Source organism: Corvus cornix, chromosome 7, assembly GCF_000738735.6.
Source record: "Corvus cornix cornix isolate S_Up_H32 chromosome 7, ASM73873v5, whole genome shotgun sequence".
Classification (NCBI taxonomy): domain Eukaryota; kingdom Metazoa; phylum Chordata; class Aves; order Passeriformes; family Corvidae; genus Corvus; species Corvus cornix.
In genome coordinates, this window is record NC_046337.1 from 25,234,267 (window position 1) to 25,255,242 (window position 20,976).

Sequence of the window (20,976 nt, forward strand, 5' to 3'; positions counted from 1 at the left end):
TATAAAATTCTATCAGAAGGAAAAAGAGGCTGCAGCTGACTACTGCAAACTCTTATTTTGGCATGTGGAAATGTTATTCCCCTATATCAAACTTGCTACGTTGCCCCTGAGCCTGAGCAGTCAAAAAACAACAGAGTTAATGTAGGGTAGAAATCAGAGCTAGACCATTTTAAGCTTGAGGACCAGACTGGATCTGTGTGCATCCTACAGAACCACTCTCCAATTACATACATAAGTTACTAATGTAAAATCATCCCCCAGGCCAAGGAAATAGGACATACCTGCAGCAGACATTGGGAAAGGTTTTCAAAGCAGTACAGGAAATTTAGTCATAGATCTGTCAATAAAATTAAGAGTTAATGAATTTAAAAAAATAGTGGAGCCTTTTGAGTAGGTTAAAATGTGTATCTGCATTGAAATAAGAAAAAATAAAATGGATCATTTTTTAAATAGGGGCAGTAATTCCAAATTCCATGGCTATTGACCCTTTCTTCTCCCCAAATGCTATCAATCTCAATTTTACTGGAAATATGAGAGTTCAAAATTAACAAAAAATTCTCATCTTGATTGCTTTGTTGGACCTAAGAAAGCTCCATGACTTGTGCAGCAGAAATTTCACATTTTGGTGAAGACCAGCTGGGTCTGATCCAGACTCTGTCAGTCAAAACTATATGTGTGTGCATATATAGGTACATCTATATATACATGCAATTATCCCATCATGGAACCTCGAGCACCTATGATGCCTGCCAGCTCTAGCAAGGAGAAGAGCAGTCTGACTCTTTTCACCATGTTCTTTATGTATTTCTTTTGCCAGCTACAGGGTTCAAGACACAAAATCATTAAAAAGCCTTTCCTCTTCATCAATAGCTTGCTCAACCTATACTGTTTCTATTGCTGCTCATCTAGCTATACTGGCATTTCCAAATGGGAATTACAACAAAGTATTACAGTATTTTTTAGCAACAGGTATAGCACCCATAGCCATTAACATCAATAATTCAGCTCATCCAGACTTAACGTTAAAAATGTCTTTTCTCAGATCTTATCTACTGTTCACAAACAAGGATGTCTTGAAGAGGTTCTGACCTTGCAGCAGCTGGTGTAATGGCAGCAGTAGCCTGTAATAGGAATGCAGACTTGGACAGGAGCTTCTGGGGTTTCAAGCCAGCCAGCATGATACATAATCCATTGCAGAAACTCCTCATGTTCTAGGTTAAGGCCACTAAGCTTTCTCAGGGCTGCTGTTGGTAGGGAAGGCTGCTCCTATTTGCATGTGGAAACAAGTTCAGAGGAGCACCACAAACACTGGAATGAAAACAACGTTTTCTGAACTCATTTAATTAATGTAAATGAAAAAAATCTTGACTAATTCCAGCTAAAGTACTCCTGAATTACAGTGGGATGACAGCTCTGAATCCAAAGCACAGAATGTCTGTGGATGAAAATATTTTCATCTCTTTTCTTCATGCACTTTTCCTTCATTCCACCTCTAAGGACTAGAGAAGCATTCATTGTCTTTCTCAGGTGATGAGAGAATAAGATACTTCCCTAGAGCCAGAAAGGAAACCTTGATCATAGCCAAGGTTGGAATTCTGCTCTCACCAATGCCAAATCAGTCCCTTGCTTGGGAGGGAACTTTATTACAGACTTACTATTGATACTCTTTTTATAGGAATGTCAGCATTGCAGACTAGCAAATAATCTATCTATAGCATTCATTATCATTATCACTCCTTTTAGTGAAGACTCAAACCACCCCATCACACATCTCAATAAATCAGCATGGCTAACACATGCCAAAAAACCATTTCTTCTTGACCCTCAAAGCAATCAGCTTATGCTACTGAAGCAGGAAGCTTGTTTTCCCCTGTATTGTTGTAATCCAGTGCATACAGCTGCAAATGTTGTCTTTGCTCACAAAGCTTCTTAAATCCCTTTTTTAATTCTACTAAACTCTTTGCCTTGATGACTGCCCATGACAATTGGATTCCATAGACAGAAAATATAGTGTGTGAAATCGTATTGAAAACGTTTTCTGGAAGGTTTTGCTCTGTGAATTGGGGCATAGAGGCTGCAATTAGCTGACTTCACTACACACTTGATGAAATTTCATCTTATGTGAAGTTCCCCTTGCCTCCATGATCTCTACTACCTTCCATTACTCTTTATTCTGCACAGTTAACTTTCTGGTTCCTTTTTAAGTCCTCTAAGGCAAACCCTGGCCCTCATGAATGTATCTGAGCACCTGTGCAGCCATGCACATAAAAATAGGGAAGGAACAACACACACAGATTAGGATCTTCTGACATACAGGGCACCACAGGGACTCTCTGGACTCTCCTCCCAGGCTGAAGTCAGTAATTGATTTTAATGGGAGCAGGGCTGAGCTAATGCTGGCACTTTGGAAAATCCCACCCAAGGGATTCAGTGATATTGAAAGTGCTTGAGGCAGGTTAACTGCAGGCATTTCCACTAATGGGGAATGGCACAGTGGTCTTTATTAATTTTCCTTCTCCAAAGTGCAATTAAAATGTATGTATTTTTATATCCTTAGGAACAAAATAATGTAAAATGCTTCTATTTCTAGAGACTCTTACTGAAAGGCAAATAAATGAGTGATTTTCTGCAGCACAGTTACAGGCCTTAAGATCTATCACACCCTCCAAGAAGAATCTACTAATACTCTCTTGCTGCCCTTTTTCCTTCAGCTGACTTAATATGATTACAAGAGAAAATAATGTCAGTGTGGGTCCCAATCACAGCAGATGCAGTGGCTGTTTGTAAAGCAAGGTTTTTCATCATCTTCCTAGATGGAGATAGGAGAACCAACACTTTTCTATCTGACTGTGCCTTTAAAATCAAGAGAAAGAAATTCCAGTGGTGAAGATGAATTGGAAAATGGCCATTAACATGGGGAAGAAAAAGTGACATGAACTGGAATGAGGTGCCAACAACAGGAAGGGGGATGATGTAAACAAAAGCTAAAGTAGATGACATTGTTTCTGTTATGGTCGGTTTTTGGAGAGGTCACTACAGGCTAAGTGTGGTCTAAAAAGAAAAGAAAGCTATGGCAACAATTTTGCAAACAGCTCTACAAATAAATACAGTCTTTAGCTTTGATTTCTTTGAGTAATGTCGCTGAAAACTATGAGATTACTCATTCATAAAAATGTTGAGGTTCTGGCACATTACTCACTTAAAATACAAATAGTGATTCTTTTCCACACATATATTCCAACAACACTAGAATTTTAAGCATAGAGGCAAACATCACCACTTCAAAAGATCCCATTGCTGTAGTGTAATGGCAGAAGTTTGCTCATTAACATCACAGTGAAATGACAGAAGAATACCAGAAGTTTTGCAGCCTTGAGAACCACTGCTTTACATAAAAGAATCAAATCCACAATATGTTTAAAATACTGAAGGAGGTGAGTGGCAGAATGGGGTTGGAAAAGAAACTCAGTTTGTTTCTACTTGCGACTTCTACTTTTTGATTCAAATTTTTACTGAAAAGGTCTTCTCTTCTTGCAATGACCTTCTTGATATGATCTTACTGACTCTTCAGATATAAAGGCTGTGCTTGATACCAAACTGGAAGAGCCCCAGGACAACTGAGGGCCTGCATTAGGCATTTCTCTGGGTCAGGCTGGAAAGCACTTCTCAGAAGATCTTCGGAGTTCATGTTATCTATGTTACCATTACAGAGTAAGGCATAAAAAGAGCAACAAGTAGTCATTTACCTTTCAGATTGCTTTTAACCTATTTTTACTTCCTCCATGACAACATTTCTCATTTTACACTGAAAATGCTCTTTCATCTCACTTCAGAAGTGACATCGTTTGCTTTTCTGAGGTAGAAAAAGGGCATTTTAATGTAAATGTTGGAGATGTTGAAATGTCCTTCCAGATCAAATACTTTACATGCAGTTAATGCTCATTACAGAATAATTACCTGGCCAGATCTGATTTAATAATTCTTAAAGTGTAAATGATTTTATCAACGTGCAATAAAATAGAGTTATCCATTACATTGCTTCCTGAGAGAGAACTAAATTTTGGATCTTCAAAAAAGATCACTGTGAAAACCCAAAAGACTACACTTAGTTTCCTTTCTTTACAGAGGGAAATTCAGTCCAACCCATTTATACACTGGCCATAATTGCAGGGGGAGCTTTGTGTGGATGTACTGCAACAATGTGACACAATTTCTGGAGCTGCAGAGAGAGACTGACACATCTCTGGTATACTCAGTACTGGCAGTGGTTTGTTTTCCCAGTTACTATTAACTGTTCTTTCCCAAATATCTTCAGCCACATCTTGTCCTCAGATCTCATTCTGGAAAGTGACCTGCTCAAACAGACTTTTCATTTCAGGAGACAGCTGGCACTAATTAAGTTGCAAGACCAGGTAGAAAGCACAGCTTTCTCCAGACGTTCTGTTACAGAACTGTACAAAATGTTTACAGAGCAGAACTTTTTTTTTTTTTTGCCTGTCATTTTTATGCATATGTGAAATATTTGACATATATTTTGTAAATCATACATTAGGATTTACTGGAATTTCTGTCTTGACCGCTTAAGTGACATTGGCTGGACTGTTAACATTTTTTAAAAGAAGTAGTTTAAACTGGTGCAGTTGTTCTTTTAGTGAGTGGCTGAAAACAGTTGTGGGAAGTTTCAGATTCTTTTTTTGAACAGGTGTAGATAACTGGTCGGTAGATTTTTAAACACTAAATTTCAGCATTTTTATCATTGTACTTTGAATCTTCTACAATTTCTTTTAAAACTCACATTCTGAATTGAAAAGTCGAAAATAAACATTTGAGCATGTTTAATGTTGTCTGTGTGATGTTTCTGGATTTATCAGAGAGAGATGTCATGATTTTTTGAACAATTTTAGTGATGAAGTAGGAAAAATTAAATGGCACTTCACAATAACTTTGAAGATTTTTATTCAAGATTTGATGAGCAAAAATTCAAGCAATCCTCATTAGTAATTCCTTCAGAGAAGATTTCCTTCTTGAATCTTAATGTGTACTTTTGAGGTAGATGACTTGGGAGCATCTGTATAGGAAAATTCAACTGCCTTAGCTATCAGTGTGATTTCTCTTAGTCTGAGACACATGTGCAGTGTTATATACAGAGGCACCCATACACATAATGTATGCTTGCATGTAATTTGTTCTCAAGTACTCAGGGATTACCTTTAAATAAATGAAGAGTGGGATTAAGTGAACATATGGTGTTAAGAAAGCTGAAAATAAAATCCCCCTCCATCTTACTCTACCACACTTATATTGCTCATTAGGGGATTACTTCTAAGTCTGTGTGGACAAGCATTCTGAGGAAGGAACTGACAGGCATAAAGTATCACAGGTTATGAGACAAATCCTGCAAAATTATACTTTCTAAGTGAAAGGTACTTTGTCTTCTATTTGAATCTTGAAACTCATTTTTCACTTGTACTGCATCAATGTGTACATATAGAGAAAGAGAAGACCCAGTGGATTCTTTTGACTCATGTTATCTCAGGTAGGTTTTCTGTAAGTCAGACTACAATCATAACTGGATGCTGCCTTCTTATTAAACATCTTTTTATAAATGCGACTGGAAAGCTCATAAGCCTACACTGAAGTGACAGATTTTCAATCAGAAAAACCTATACATTTATTTCAGAATGTTATTTGCAAAATTAGATTTAAACCCCATGATTTTCCTGATTATTTACCTGACAACTAAGCTTAAAGCAGATACTAAAAAGCCTTGCAACATCTATTGTATATGCCAACGAGTCACAAACTGGAAAACACTGTGTGAAAATAGGATCAAAGGACAGAGCCCCTGGTCCCCCAGCAACTCTATGCTTTTGTGTTTAGCTAGTGTAGCCCAGTTCATGTTTACCAACCTCAGTGAGCTCTTCTGGTCACCTTGGAAGCACCTTACTGGCACTTCTCTTTCTCGAGCTGTGTGTATGTTTGTATGCTAGGTGATTCTGCTGTCCTCCTACTACCTCCAGGTCCTCCAGATCCTCCCAGAGGTGCATTAATGTTAACCAATTTGCCCAGCCCAGTACACCCTCTTCACATAAGCTTCAAAACCTTGTAAAACTCATCAAAATCTAACCATCTCTTCCACTTCTACTGATTAGTTGTCCTCCTATAACTACTAGCTATATTCTCCTTTGTGTCCTCAAATAAACTCTTTGGACCAATCTATGAAGCCACTGCATGGTCCCTTACAAACCTCTTCCATATGCACTCCATTTTGACATCTGTAAAGTTGGTAACACCACCAAAACACCCAGTAGGAATACAAATGTCTCAGAGTAGCAATCTGCCAATGCTCACAGTGCACAGTATCTACGTGTGCAACTGCCTGTTTTTATTTTTGCTATTCTTATCCTTTCCCATTTCCTCCACAGGATATTTTTCCACTTTCATTGTGTCAAAACTAATTTCAGCTCTTTAATAAAACATATGTCCCCTGTCACATATGTGTGAGTATCTGGCATAAAAGAGCACAGAGAGCAGAGGCAGAACCTGGGTTACCACACCCCTACTGTGGTGTGGTGACGCCTGTGGTGTCAATACTGACTCAGGCAGCAGGCAGCAAATCCCACAGATCCAGGCTGCATCAGCTGTACAACAGACTGGCTGCCCTAACAGCCAGTATGCGAGCAGTACACCTGGTGCCCTCAGACACAGTGGGCAGCTGGTCTGGTTAAAGTGCCAGCCTGGAGACCCTCAGCTACTGAGCTACCTCACCAGAGTGACAGCTCCTGCAGGGCTGCTTCAGCAGCTCCAGACAAATAGCTCCATCCATCTTATTCCACCAGGACAAAATTCTTGCACAGGAGCCTGAGTTCTGTTACAGTACAACAATAAATGGTACAAAAGAAGCCTGGTCTTTTAGGGACTTACCCCTGCTGATTTACAAATGCATTGGAGAACGTTCAAGGTGACGGGCTGTGCTCCAGTCTCACCAGAAGTGGGATCTGGGCTGCAGCTGCAGGCCCATCCCCAAGGCAGGTTCTGTTGTGGTGGCAGTGGGGGTCACAGCTCTGTAAACTGGGCTGCATGTCTGCCGTAGCAGGCAGGCATCCTGCACTGCCCACTCCTCTCCTAGGACTGCAGAGCAGTGGACTGAGGGGAGTGCCAGGCCCTTTGCAGCTGCAGGAGGATGTGGAAGGCTCCTAATGCACTGGATGTGGCAAGGCTCTTAATGCACTGGCTGCTTCCTGAGAAACTCTCCTCTACCACAGCCAAAAAATGGTGGTCAGTAGGGTCTGTGCAGCTGGGCCAGGCTGGGGAAGTGAAGATTGAGACTGCAGCTGCGTCTCCTTTAAATAGTTTATGAGTGGTGCTCACTCTAGGTTTTGTTTTACAACCAACCAGAAACCAGCCCCAGCAGCACCCCATATGTTCCATGTCTTTTGTTTGCTTGGGCATGTTTATTGTACAGGTTTACGTAGGATCTAGCTATGACTATGTCATGGGTACGTTGTGTACATTGTCAAAGACATGAGACCAAGCCCAACACCTGTGTTTAAAACATTATGGCTGTGTCTGAAAAGTCAGAAAAATGGGCATTCTGAGCTACTTTTACACCGCTGTAAACAATTTTAGCTATCTAAATAGAAATCCTGCCACTAAATACAAGTGTCAAATTGCAACCAGATTCTCAGCATGCCAAGCCTACATCACTGTTGTTCCAGATTTCACTTTCACTGAGTAACCTGGCAGTGCCTTGTGTTAAGCAGCTGATAGCAGAACTGCTGTTACCTACTCCCTGCTCATCTGACTGCTCCTATGCGGTTCCACCTTTCAGCATGTGACAGTGGACTTGCAAGAAATCCTGGGGCATGCTGAAGGAAGAAGCATAACTTCTCTTCCAGATGAGAATGTAGCCAGAGCCTGAATTACCACTGGTCAGAAAGCTGTGTGCAGAACAGTGTATGTATTGGAGCTCAGACTTATCCCTTGGAAACAAATGTCGTCCTTTCAAAAGAGACAATTCTCCTTCTGCCACATCCTTTGGTGTCTGAAACATACCTAACCCCACCTGCTCTATCCCCATCTTACCCTTGCCCTCTGTAAGGTATTTCTAACCCATTTTCTGTTTCTGTTGACCCATTTTTTTGACATCTTAATATACATCATTCACTCCAGTGTGAAGGTTCAAACTATATGCAACCTTCTATAAGTGCTTCCTACTTTAGGATTTCAAGATCCAAATGGCTCCCTAAGTGTTGATGTATTTGCTGCCTCCTTTGAACCTAAAGAATCCACAGATGGCAAGGAGATGTATGCAAGCAACAGATGCTGCTAATTCTCTCTGAAAGTCTAAGGTTAAGGCTAAGTCCACTGAAAGCCTGTGCCATTATATGAGTATCTGTCAGAAAAAGGAAATTTTGGCAGCATTTATAGCTCTAACATATAAGTGAGTGTCCTTGGAGGAAAGTATTTTGGTCATTGTGGCTAATGCTGAGCTAGTGCAAGGTACACAGGTTAAAGTATATTTATTTTCCTTTCCATTAGTTGCCCCTGCAGTAGGACTGTGTTTGAACAGTTGGTAGATTCAATCTAGCACAGACCTGGCACATAGTTTCCTGCTACATCCATTCCTGTTCCTTTCTGATCAAGTGTCATGTGGGATTAGCACAATAAATCTAGATTACAGCAGAGAAGCAGTGCTCATTTTAAATTTTCTAGTGTTATTTAGTTTGTTTTACAGTCCAAATATACCTGGAACCCAGTGTTTGTATTCAACTTTACTATGCATTTAACTTTGCCTTTCCCACTGAAATGTGTCATCTGTACTAAAGAGAACAGTCCTGCAGCACAAATTCCCTTCTCTCTCAGTATTAATTGTGGTATAAAAATGAGGTCACTCAAGTAGTATTTTAAATTTATGTAGCAAAAAAGTTAGGAATCTGTGTGTCACTGACTAAATGTAATGGCCTGGTTTTCCAAAATGGTTGACAGGCATCCACATTCTCATTGAAATCAATAGGCATTGCATATGCTTAACACCCTGGAAAACCAGGCACTTATATTTAGGAGTTTAAATATTTGGAGCTTAAATTTCAACTACTAGAGTGAAAAGTCAGAGTATCTAAAGCCTGTTTTAAAATAGAATGCCTGATCTAGTGCTAGAGGTTACAATTAACTAAGATAAATGATTCCTATCCTGACCCCCCACTGCCTCTATAAACATTACCCTTGTACTGAGATACCTTGGCTGTAGCCTAGGCCGCTAACCAAGAAACTTGCTTTGAGAACTCTTCTTGGAAACCCTTTCTACAACAATGTTCTTCATGGATATTAGCCCTAACAGTCAGCATTTTCATTCAATTTGAATGCAATTGTTATCGAAATGCTATTTGGTCCTTTTGGTTTCAAAGAAAAAATCCAAAAAAGCAGAAAAAGTAGCTGCCCAGCTTCCATCCTGGGCAGAGGTACCATTGCCCTCTGCGAAGAGCTGGGTGCCTGCAGCCTCAGTGCTCTGAAGCCCTGCTGTCTGGACTTCCAAGTGGGGGAAGGCTGAGGGTTTGGGGGAAATCACCTCTAACAGCTGCTCACAGGCGGGACAGAACTGGCATAGTCATTCAATCACATTGCTCAAGTCCTTTGCCAGTAAATGCCTAGCCAAAAGCAAACACAGATAAAAGAGTTTCCCTGCTTCTAATCCATGAAATAGAAACCTTACTTGCTTCTCACTGCTTGGCCTGGGAGGCTAAACAGGTGATCTTCTTTTTTGGTTAACCATTATTAAAGCGATTGGCTCCTCTTGAGGGTATAGATGGAGAGGCACTGGTTTGTATTTCCCACTTAGCTCTGAAAAAGGGTCAAGGACCACTTCCCTTCAGTCATTGCGATCTTCCTTCCTGCATTTGCACCAGGAAAAATCATTATACCACAGGGTAGAAATTGGCTTCATCTTTCTGTTTGTCACATGGTGCATTAGAAGAGTGCTCGTAGCCACAGCACTACTTCACAGTCACCACCATAGAGTCCATTCTCTCACCATTAAGGAAGAATATTGGGTTTTACTTCAAACACTGATCAGAGCATCACACACAGCTCTGCTCATGGCTACCAGTTTTATGGATGCAGAAACCAATCTTTGCTTGATACTTTGGCCTGTGTTGAGTAAGGTACTATAGGTACCAGCAGTCCCAGGCAAGTCTCTGCAGTGCTGTGAAGCTGGCTCAGGCCCAGCAGAAGCAGGAGCACAGCCACAGGGATGTGGAGATTGTCATTTTGTGCTAGTTTAAAGTTAAAATTGCAGTCACAGTGTTTCTGGAGTCTCAGTGATACTCCTGCATCTGCACAGCTATCTTTAGTATGAACTTCCAGCATGTAGCCCATTTATTTTGCATGGTAGAATAGAAAAGGTCCCTTAAACAAATACAAGTTCTTTCAAAGAATTTATCTCATCACCAATCCTTATTTTGAAATTTCCTGGCAAGCATGAGATTCCTACACACAACATTTTCTGTTTCCATTTATTTTCCCAACCCCAAGACCTGGTGGTCACAGTCCCCTCTCCCTGATTTATCTGGTGGAAGGAAATTGAGGAAAATGACTACAATGCATGGTCTATTTCTGTGGGGTTTGAAAAAGGATTTAAATAGCAAGTACTGCCAAGAAATTGCAGGAGTCTGAATCCTATTTTTTAAATATCATTTGGACAGTGCCTATGGTAAGGTCCTTTATATCCTAGAGGCCAAGACTTCCCCAGTGGTGTGAAAAAAAGCTCTCAGAAAGCAGCTGTGCATTAGGTCATCACTGTGCTATTCAAAAGTGGAGAAAGCTGGGGTTCATGCATCCTGCAAAGCCCTGATTCCAACCCACTTAACATAGGAAAGACTCTTTCTAATTTTGATGTGTTTTGGACCAGATCTTACCCATGAGTAGCAGTGAACGTCGGTGTGACCCAGATTCAAGAATGAGGTATGCTGGGTACATTTTACAGGTAAATACTGAGTACTGGTGGGGACCATGATGACAATGCAGGCTCCCTAGAGCAACCTCTGAGCACTCTGCATTACTGAATCTGCCTCAAGCCATGACCTGCATCTTCAGAAATCTTTCTGACATTGGGTAATTTATCCTTGCAATACATCTGCAGGGAAAACTCTATGACTAGGTTATAGGAAAAGAAGTAGCAAGAGAAGCAGGGATGCATTTGTAGGTGCTGAAGAGCTGGAACTTTTGACAAGTGTGAAAAAAGCTGAGGGTGTACCTTCTCTGTCAAAAAAACCCCAAAAAACAAAACCAGGCTTCTACTTACTTTTATCCACAAAGAGATTTTGTCTGAAAGCCAGAATCAAAACTCAGAAGTTCTTGGCTTAGACCAAAACCCCACTGTGGGATAGTGTTTCATTATAGAAGTTATTTATCTACCGAAACTATTTAAAGACAGGAAGTGTTATCTATGGTTAGGATTAATCTTCTCTGTCACATAGCCTGTCTCCCGAATGAGAGATTAATGCAGAGTATAGCTTCCTGACAGGCAAGAAGCATCGTATGGATTTTGTTAATTTCTGTGGGAAGAAGCAAAGCCAAGTAAATTGCGCCATGTATTGCACGTTGAAACACTGTCAGCCAAAAATATCTCAGCTCAGACTGCTCATTGTGCCAGACTTGATAGACAGAAATGGGCAAAGAAACCTCTATCATACCCCAACGTCCAAGTCTACCTTGCCAAAAAGGGAGAATGACCAAAATACTGAACATGCAGCAGAGAGCAGGCAGCTGCCACTTGTCCTGACAAACTTCAGTGCTCCCTCAAGAAAAAAATGAGAGTGCAAGAAAAGCAGGGCACAACAGAGGTAGAGCAAACACATGGAATGTCAACATGGAATGGCAACATCAAAGATGCTGGTTGAGGAGCAGAGGCAGAATGGAAGAAAATGTGATGGCTTGAACTGGCATTTGCTGCCTTGTGTCCTCAGTCAGCCATTGGCACCTTGACCACATGCACACAGCAGGCATACAGACAGGGCACAGCGAGACCCGACCACAGAACATCCTCTCTGTCATGCTGCCAAGTTGCAGATATAGTGCACTGCCCTTTGTGCACATTCACAGAGGAGAGGAACTTGTGACAATAACCCAAGATAAGATTTTACTTGTTTAACTTGAAGCAAGGAGGTCATCACACACATCTTTTGTCTTCCCAGATGGGGCTGCCTTGTCTGCTTTGCTATTTGTATAGCTGTCTACACAGCTGAAATATTTGCATTTTTTTCCTGTGCCCTGCAGCCAGTGCAGCACTATTTGAGCTGGTAAAATGCCAGACTCTTACTCACTTGTAAGACTGAGCTGGTGATCTAGTCAGCTTTGTTATGTTACTGTCGGCCACAGCAGCAAGATAGCAGACACCACCACCAAGATCATCAAAGAGAACATTCACTCTTAAGGGAAAAAAACAACAAAACTGGGTTATAAATTACAGCATAAATCTATTTCTAGCCTAAAATAATATCTATTATTATCAAAACAAGTATCCTAGGAAAAGGTCAGGGCTTGACCTGCTTGTTTTGGATGATATGATGTGCTGCTCTTGGTAATGATATGATTGGAGCCATATGGGATTTCCAGAAAATTATGTACTAATTATATGTTAATGTGATCAGTTCACATGTGCCTAATGCCTGGCTTTCCAGTGCTAATGTACGGTTGATTCCCCAGCAAATCAACCATGTGTGAGAACTTCAGGGATAAATACAGGAAGTACTTGAAGAAAAAGGAATCTGGGGCATGACTCCTTTTTTTTTTCACCTTAAAATGATGATGGGGTTGTTAATTTGAAATTAGAATTATTCCTGTTTTGGTGGAGGAGAAGATGGTTTTTGAAGTATAAGACAATAGAACACTGTCTTGTGTGCTACAGCCTGAGTGTAACACAACAGGATCAACCTAGTGCAAACATCCCCCGTTTATCTTAGCAGGACATGTAAAGAATATTTTTAATCCTTTGAGTGCTTTGTACCTTTAAGATGGTATTTCTGAAACCATGAAGGGCTCACTGTGACATTAAGTATTGATTACTTACAAGACAGCTCACATAATGTTTTTGTGGTATACCACTGAATTAACACAGTCTGTATTTTCACTCTTCTTTAAAGATTTCAAGTTTCAATGATCCGATGGGCAGCTTAGAGCTCTGACACACTTCTTGTCCTCAGTCCTCCTTACATACTGTTTGGAAGGGCTGGGCAGTGGCCAACATCCCTTCCAGTCCCCTGTGGCACAGGCTCAGACATGAGAGCTGCATCAGAGCAGGCCATGAAACCACAGGGTACTCACACTGCACACTGTGAATGGCTGCACCATTCAAGTAGAACTGTTTCACGCATTCATTACATGTTGTGTTTGGAGAGTGCACTCAGGATCTAAAGACACTGTCTGGCAGCTCAGCTTCACTTCATCCTAATGACAATAAGGTGTATTTTCTACACTACAGTAGACCTGACAACCAAAACCATGCCTCAAGACACAGCTGGCCTTCTCTGTGTTACTTTTTCCCTCTGTGCTGCTTTAGTGTTTTCAGACTGCTCCTTATGGGCAGCAGGCTGTGGGTATGTGTTTCTCTGCAGATAGCACTGTTCCCTGCCTTTGAAGCACCCTCATGTTGTGATTTGCTCTTTTCTTTATTCCTTCCCATGTAAATAGAGGGGCGGATGCTTTATAGATAAGGGCTGGGAAACAGCTGAATGTGTGCGTCCATAAAACATAATCACACAAAATGAAAGCTGGGACTGACCCTTGAAATTTCACTGCAAACTTTTTCATGCATGCAAGTGGCTTAGTTGACTGCAGAGGGCTGCTAGTTTAATAAAGGCAATCTGTGTGGAAGAGACAGCAGGATGGACACTTTTTTTATCGATAAGATGATGTAGCTAGCTTGAGGCTGCTACACTGAGATTGTGATAAAGGACGTCTAAGAAAGATAGCAGGTTCATAAAGTGTTTCATTTTAAAGCATGTAGAGTATTATTAGCAGAGCAGCTGTAGCTTTTTATATAATTTCGTAATGCATGTGATGTGGCATTTTGAAATTAAAACCCTTTTAATGGCTGTCTTTTGTCACGTACATCATGGCCCAGAGCCCTCCTTTTCCAGAGCATTCTCTAACTGAGTCTGCTCTAGGACTCAGACACCTCTGAAGGGTAAAGACCCTTAAAGCACAAAATCATTTTCCAAGAAGAAAATTAGGTGAGTTTGGCAGATCGAACTAACTAGCTCTAAGGAAGAAACAGCCTGTGTTTTTGCATCCCTGCAGCAGAAGAGCTGAGACATTCCCAGGCGTGGCCCTGGCAAAGTCCAGTGCCCACGTATTTCTGGAATGAATGCCAGCTGCCTCCACGTCTTCTCACTCACACATTGAAACGCTGTACAGTCAAAGCCATCAGGACTTGCAGAGTATTCTGCAAATGTTCTCAGGGGAAAGTAATCTAGGATCTTTTGCTCCTAAAAAAAGAGACCCCTGAAACTGGGGTCACATTACTAGAGGACAAGAGAGCCTTTTGAATGAAGAACAGAACCTGAAAATTCTTTATGCTTTCACTCCTGAAGGAGCTCCTGGGCATTTCACCTCAGCCATTTATTCTTTCAAACACAATAAATGCAAATTTAGAACTCATCCTGATTGCTTTAAACAAAAAAGATGGACATATGGAAGTAAATAGCTGTAATATAACTCCTATGTCACAGAAAGGATAAAGGACTCCCGCCACTAGGTTCAGCCACAAAACCTGCCGTCTTCCACTAGAGACATGGAATAGGTTCCAGATCATTCTGTGAACTCAAGAAAAGCACTGAATCATTTCTTTGTTTAGTTTCCTCATCTCTGAATAAGGAAATCTTCTTGCAAAGAGGAATTTAGCTTAGAGATCCATGGAAAGCTCTTTCTACTCTGAAGGAAAATATGACAAGTATATGACAGTGTTGTGACATACACAAAAAAAGCAGCACTAAACCCAGCTTCCTTGTAACAGTCTTGTAAACAATCAGCACCTTCCAGTGGATATGCTAAAATCATCTTCACATATACAGGTCCTTTTGAGGCTCAGCTGTCAAACATGACCTTGTAAAAACATTACATTCCTATGAAAAACAAGTCTGGACACTGATAAACAGTACTGGAAAATTACACTTGATCTGGCAGACTGAGAAGTATTAGATTGTTAATCTCTTATCCATTCAAAGATCTTGTCCACTTAGAAATGAAAACCCATTGTTACAAAGGCAAGGAAGCACCTTTTCACTGGATTAACTGCTGATTACCTAATGTCTTTCGTTCATATACCAAAGCCTGTGCTGCATTGTGCCCTCTCTTCTCCCTCCCAAAATACTGCTGAAGATAAAGTGAGCAACTGCTCCCTGTAAGCTTCTACTGCCCGGAGGCCATCCTCTCTGAGCCACCTGTGAAACCAGTCATTTTACCTTCTCTTACATTTCCTGCAGCAGAAAGCAGGTTCATACAGGCTCCCCCAGTCTGTCCCTGCATATTTCTCTCTCCCTCCAACTCCAGTAATACCTTTGCCTGCTATGTTTGTTTGGGTGGGCTAAAAACCAGCACACATCCTGCCCAGGATGGCAAGGTAGGGGTCCAGGCATCACCCGGCATTGGTCTCTATTCTGGCGCTTGCCTGTGTAGTTCAGGGACACTGTCTGTCCCTTCCCTCACCTCTCCTAGGCTCATTCCAATCCCCACCCACCCGCACCTTAATCTAGTATCTGGCATTTAGATTTGATTGACTTTCAAAGTATAAATGGGTCAGGTCATTTAGCATAGGCTGATAGGTTGCGATTGCAGTTCTTCGTGTGCTGAGTCACCCTGGCAGCAGATGTCATCTGCTTCTCATTTGAGGGAGAGGCACACAGTAAATTTAAAATGCAGTATGCTCTGCTAAAATCTTATACAGCTGCATTCAGCAGAGATGAGTGGGAGTAACAGGACAGGAAAATTACAGGGGGTTCTACTATGAAGGCAAAAATTCAGGGGAAAAGCTTTTGTATAAGCACTTAGTTCAGTTACCCACATGTGCTTCAGTAACTGGCTAAATATAGAACACCCAAACTATTGGAAAAGCAAAGGAAGTGGAGACCCAGGAAAAATAATCCACTGATGGTGATGCAGGAAATACTTCTGAATTAAACCACTCCGCTGCAGCCTTTGTAATGTTCTCAGAAGACCACAGTTGTAAAAAATTAGTCATTCCTGGGCTTGAGTGTAACATTGGCTTGACGTTGTTGAGAAGGGATTGCAAGGGATCTGTGTGGCAGTAGGGTAAACTGTTTGTTTTACTGACATACATAAAAATACACATCACTAGAAAATCAAAGCAACAACCACAACATACCAAAGACTTTCCACAGGAGACAGAGAGCCTAATTCTCTGAGAGCCAGTGACCCCAGCTGCTCTCAGAGCCGAGAACGTCACTCGCTGTCAAGACCTGACCCAGAAGAAAGGAAATCAGGGCTGCATTTCATTATTTTGGCACAACAGACTTCAACAGCTGCAACTAGGGTTAACGAACTGCAAGTCAACTTCCAGAGGCACAAACCACATCAGCCTTGCCTCAGAATCAGACACATTTTTTTCCCTGAAAATCTATCAAAATCATTGCAAAAACAAGGTCCTTTGTATGTGGCTCAAGCTTCTGGAGTGGAAAAGACATCCTGAGTAAGCATAGGTCAAATGGGGTTAAGCTTTCTGTCTTCCAAGAGTTATCTGGACAAGATTAGAATCCAGCAGTACCACTGGCCACCAAATGTGCTCAGACATTTCAGCTGAACTCTTGGTATCTTCCAGCAAAAAGATTGTTTTTCATTCCTCTAACTCTATTTATTCTCGCCTATGTTTACGGTACTTACTGGCAGTTGACATTGGGAAAAAAACCCCATCCTTCTAGACTTGTATTTGTTGAAAAGAGGGAAGTTTTTACTGAAATATTTGCCTCTGTTTTTCACAGGAGAGAAATCAATAGTTTTTTGCTGGACTGAATCTTCTGTAAGTGCAGCCTGTTGGCTGACTAGCTGGGTTCATGGTCACAACCCTGTTTCAGTCTTCCTACACTGCAAATTCTCAAAGCAGAAGTTTTTAACCTTAAAACAGTCACGATTGTAACTGTAAATGTCCTGTCTTCTTCCTTTCCCTTTAAATCACCTTCAGCAGAGTGGTACCTCACTCCAGTTTACATCAACAGGATTTCAGGAAAGACTGGCTAAGCACTGCTTTGTCTTTTACTGCCTTTAAAACAAAGATTTAAAAAAGTTTTTATAAGCTTAGAGATTTGTAGGGCTAAGTAGGGGATTTGAAATACCTAGTTCCAATGAACAAGATTTGAGGCAGTAATTTCCCAGAAGGTGGCTTGGAAATGCCCTCCATGTGACAAAGAACACCCCCAGAACCACCCCCCCCGCCCCCAAATCTGTGAGACTCACATGGATGAGGTTTGTAGAGCTTTGTACAGCTTCACCTTATCCCAGACCACCTATACACTGCCCCTGCAGGACATAGTCCCTGCAGGAGTAAGGCTCACAGGGCTTCCCATGTCTTGGGGAGGCAAATTTCTCGCAGTGGAACTGGAAAGCACTTCAGATCATACCATGAGATTTGGATTATTTTAATTTTGTGTGTTTTTTTCTACTGAGATCTATTAATTAGCACGTTTGACTAGACTGGAGGAAAAAAAAATCTTAGGAAAATAGACTCCAGGGAACTATCTCAAATTAACTCGTGGATGACTTCTGTCTTCTTTTCCAATGCTATTTGCTCTTTGAAGGCTTGGGATTCTGTTTCATGTTTACCAAAGTGAAAGCTATTATATTACTGAAATCAAAGTCCTTGTAAGTAATTTAAGAAGGTGTGAAACAGTTTTCTTCCAATAGTCATGGATTGCATGGTCCTGCCTGTGAAATTTCTCTGAAGAGAATGGCACAGCCGGCAAACTTGCCCTAAATTTCCACCATTTTATTCTGCCAAGGGCAGGACAAGATTGGCCACAGTGCCCTCCTCCTGCCATAGGGCTGTAGTTGCTATCACCCCCACAGCCTGGGCAGAGCACTGGAATACAGAATCCTTTGCTCCAAAGTGGTCCTAAATCAAACTTTGTACAGCAGACAGGAGGTATTCACATCCAGCATTTTGGTTTGAGGCCCATCCTGAATACAGAGATTTTTCTTTAAAATACAGTGCTTGAATTTAGTAATGAACAGCACATGTTTAAACTGATTATGCCAGTTTGCAATACCCTCCCTGTACCTGTATTATCAGAGAGGAAGTGCCCAGGAAACAAAACCCTGAGCTATATTCAGTCCTGGTATAAGCACTTGCGTCCTCATTTTATCTGATTATTTATTTTGCAGTCCAGAGTACAAGCCTAATCAGAACTCCCTATGCTTACTGCTTATATAACAACTTTCTCTGCTCCCCCTCTCCTTCTGTAAGCTTTACCCCAAAAAAAAAAAAAAAAAAAAAAAAAAAATTAGAGGGTACAAATATTCTCCTAAAAATGCAAGTTGCCTGATCCCTGCTACCTGTTAAAGAAGATGGGGCAGTGGGAGACTGCACTTCTAGGACTCAGGGCAAGTAAACAGGAATTTAGGGCATGTAATTCTGTCTGATGGCACTAAGTCTGCCTTTTGGCTTAGTTAAATCAACATAAAATTTGTTGTGATTTTCTCTCCTCTTCCTTGCTATTTAGACTCGGTGCCTCTATGCATCTGACTGTTTTTAAAGAGCCAATGGGTGATTTTTCGACATTTTTTCAGCTCTCAAAGTTAGATCACTGAAGCTATTTTCCTTGGATGGTTTTCATGCATATGGACTGTTGACTACTTGCTTGATCTATTCTCCTTCCAGTGTGAATATTTGTATCAAGGGATCTCCCTTCTGTTGTGGTGCAGGCATTGCAGGTGGATGCTGGGACGTGTCTAATTGTCTTTTGTGAAGTAACCTGAGGTGTCAAAAAAGAGAAATTCAGGCTACTTTGAAAACAGCCTGCACTGTCAGTAGCAAATGTGAGACAAATAAAAGGTCAATTGTCTGCTTTCTTGTGAAAAGTCTTAATAAGAATATAGAAATTCAGTCAGTGAGGAGTTGAGAGAGCCCCTGGTGTCAGCAAACTGAGGAGATTTATACAATGTGGCTCAATCACTCTTGATCTCTCATGTTGGAGATAGAGAGCTTACAGTTTTGCAAGAGTCCTAGGAGGTTATGTGGTTCTCAACAAATTAAAACATTCAGTAAGTTAGCCCTAACTACTGCTTTCAGAGACTGCTTCCTTCTCCTCCCTCTTATCTCCCTCTGACAAAACCAACATGGTCAAATTTATCAGTTGTAGTTAGAGGCCCTATTTTAAATTTAGAGCCATAGGAACAAGAAAAACTGTCTGACAGAGTCATGGGTTTATAGGGCAGCACCAGAGCTAGCACACAAAGTATCCAGCATTTCAACCAGCTCATTCACAAAAATCTATGTACTGCGTTCTGGAGGGAGTCAAATCCTATTTGCCTTTTGGGAGTTGTCACATTCAAGCCAATTGGATTACTCATTTGTTTGAGGCGAGCAGGATTTAACCCTCCAAGAAACAAAATGGATTTGCTAAATGAAAGGGATTAGTTTTTTCTATGTAATACTGTGATAACAAAACAAAAAACAACAAAAAGAAAACAAAAGGCATCTCTCCTTGTTCTCTTTTTTTGGTGCAATATGAAGCAAGAAGTAGAACAGGACTCTTCTGTGCCTTATGCATCTTAATTTTAGTTAACCAACATCTTGATTTAGTTTAAATCAGCATGCAAGTGCCAGCACATGCTTTTCAGTATCTAGGTCATAATAGGCTAAATTGGTTTTGGAAGGTGGAGCTCCTCTCTTGCTTTGGTGTTTGAGACAGGGTATACTGCTTGGTCTCAGGCCCAGAGTAATCTGTAGCAGTTTTAAAGTTGGACATAGTTTCTGATTTGTCAGTGCAAGAGGCTGGGAAACCAACTGCAGGTATTTGCCATTCTTGGGATGTGCTGATACTGGAAAATAGCCTGCCTATGATGATGGCTTACAAGATAACAGATCAAGTCTTTCACCCTTTCTCACAGGTGAAATAAAGTTTACATTCAAGGAATTAGTCTGAGTGAGCACTGTATTTGGATTCATTCAGCACAGAAGGAAAAAGTAAATAGGCAACAGGTCCTTTTGTACTGGAAGAAATTTCATCCCTTGAATCGGCACACATGAGAGAGGAACAGTGCTGTTCTATAAATGAATAGCCTCTGCATGGCTGGAGTTAAAGAAATTGCAGCCACACTGCACTACAGCTCTCACCTTTTGTCATCCTTCCTGGACACCTAAGACTGAAGTCACTGTGCATTGCTACATTTCCATGGTCTTCTTGGAAGATGCATATGCTTCCAGATGCATCCTGTATCATGGTCAGTGCATACTGGGCATCCACTCATGAGCTCTGCTGCAGTGCCAGCAGCCCCAGATTTGACAAGCTGGGCTCTGACAGGCAGTAGGAGACAGATCCAATCCTTCCCCTCTCTGCTTTTACAGAAGCAGGGAGTGGCAGCTCCTCTATGGCAAGCCTCGTGGGCAGGTTGATACCATCCAGGCTGAAAGTAACCACCAGATCCAGACAGTGGTCTGCCCGATAGTCTCTGCATTTATACCCTTATGTGGCTCAGTGATTCCTTTTTTTGCTAGACCTGTGTTCTATCATGAAGTTGCTTCTCTTTGCACTTAGAGTCTGTTCTGAAATCTTGAAACCTCAAGTGTAAACCTGGAGCAGCATCTGTATCACATGTAATGAAAGTTCTCTACAGGATAGTGTAGGGTATGCCCAGCCACTGCCCTGGAGGGACATCTGCTGAGATAAGGAGATGGAGCAATCTCCCAGCAGAAATCCCCTGGAAAGGCAAGCACTTTCAGTTACAGCAAGAAGACAAATCCAGAATCCT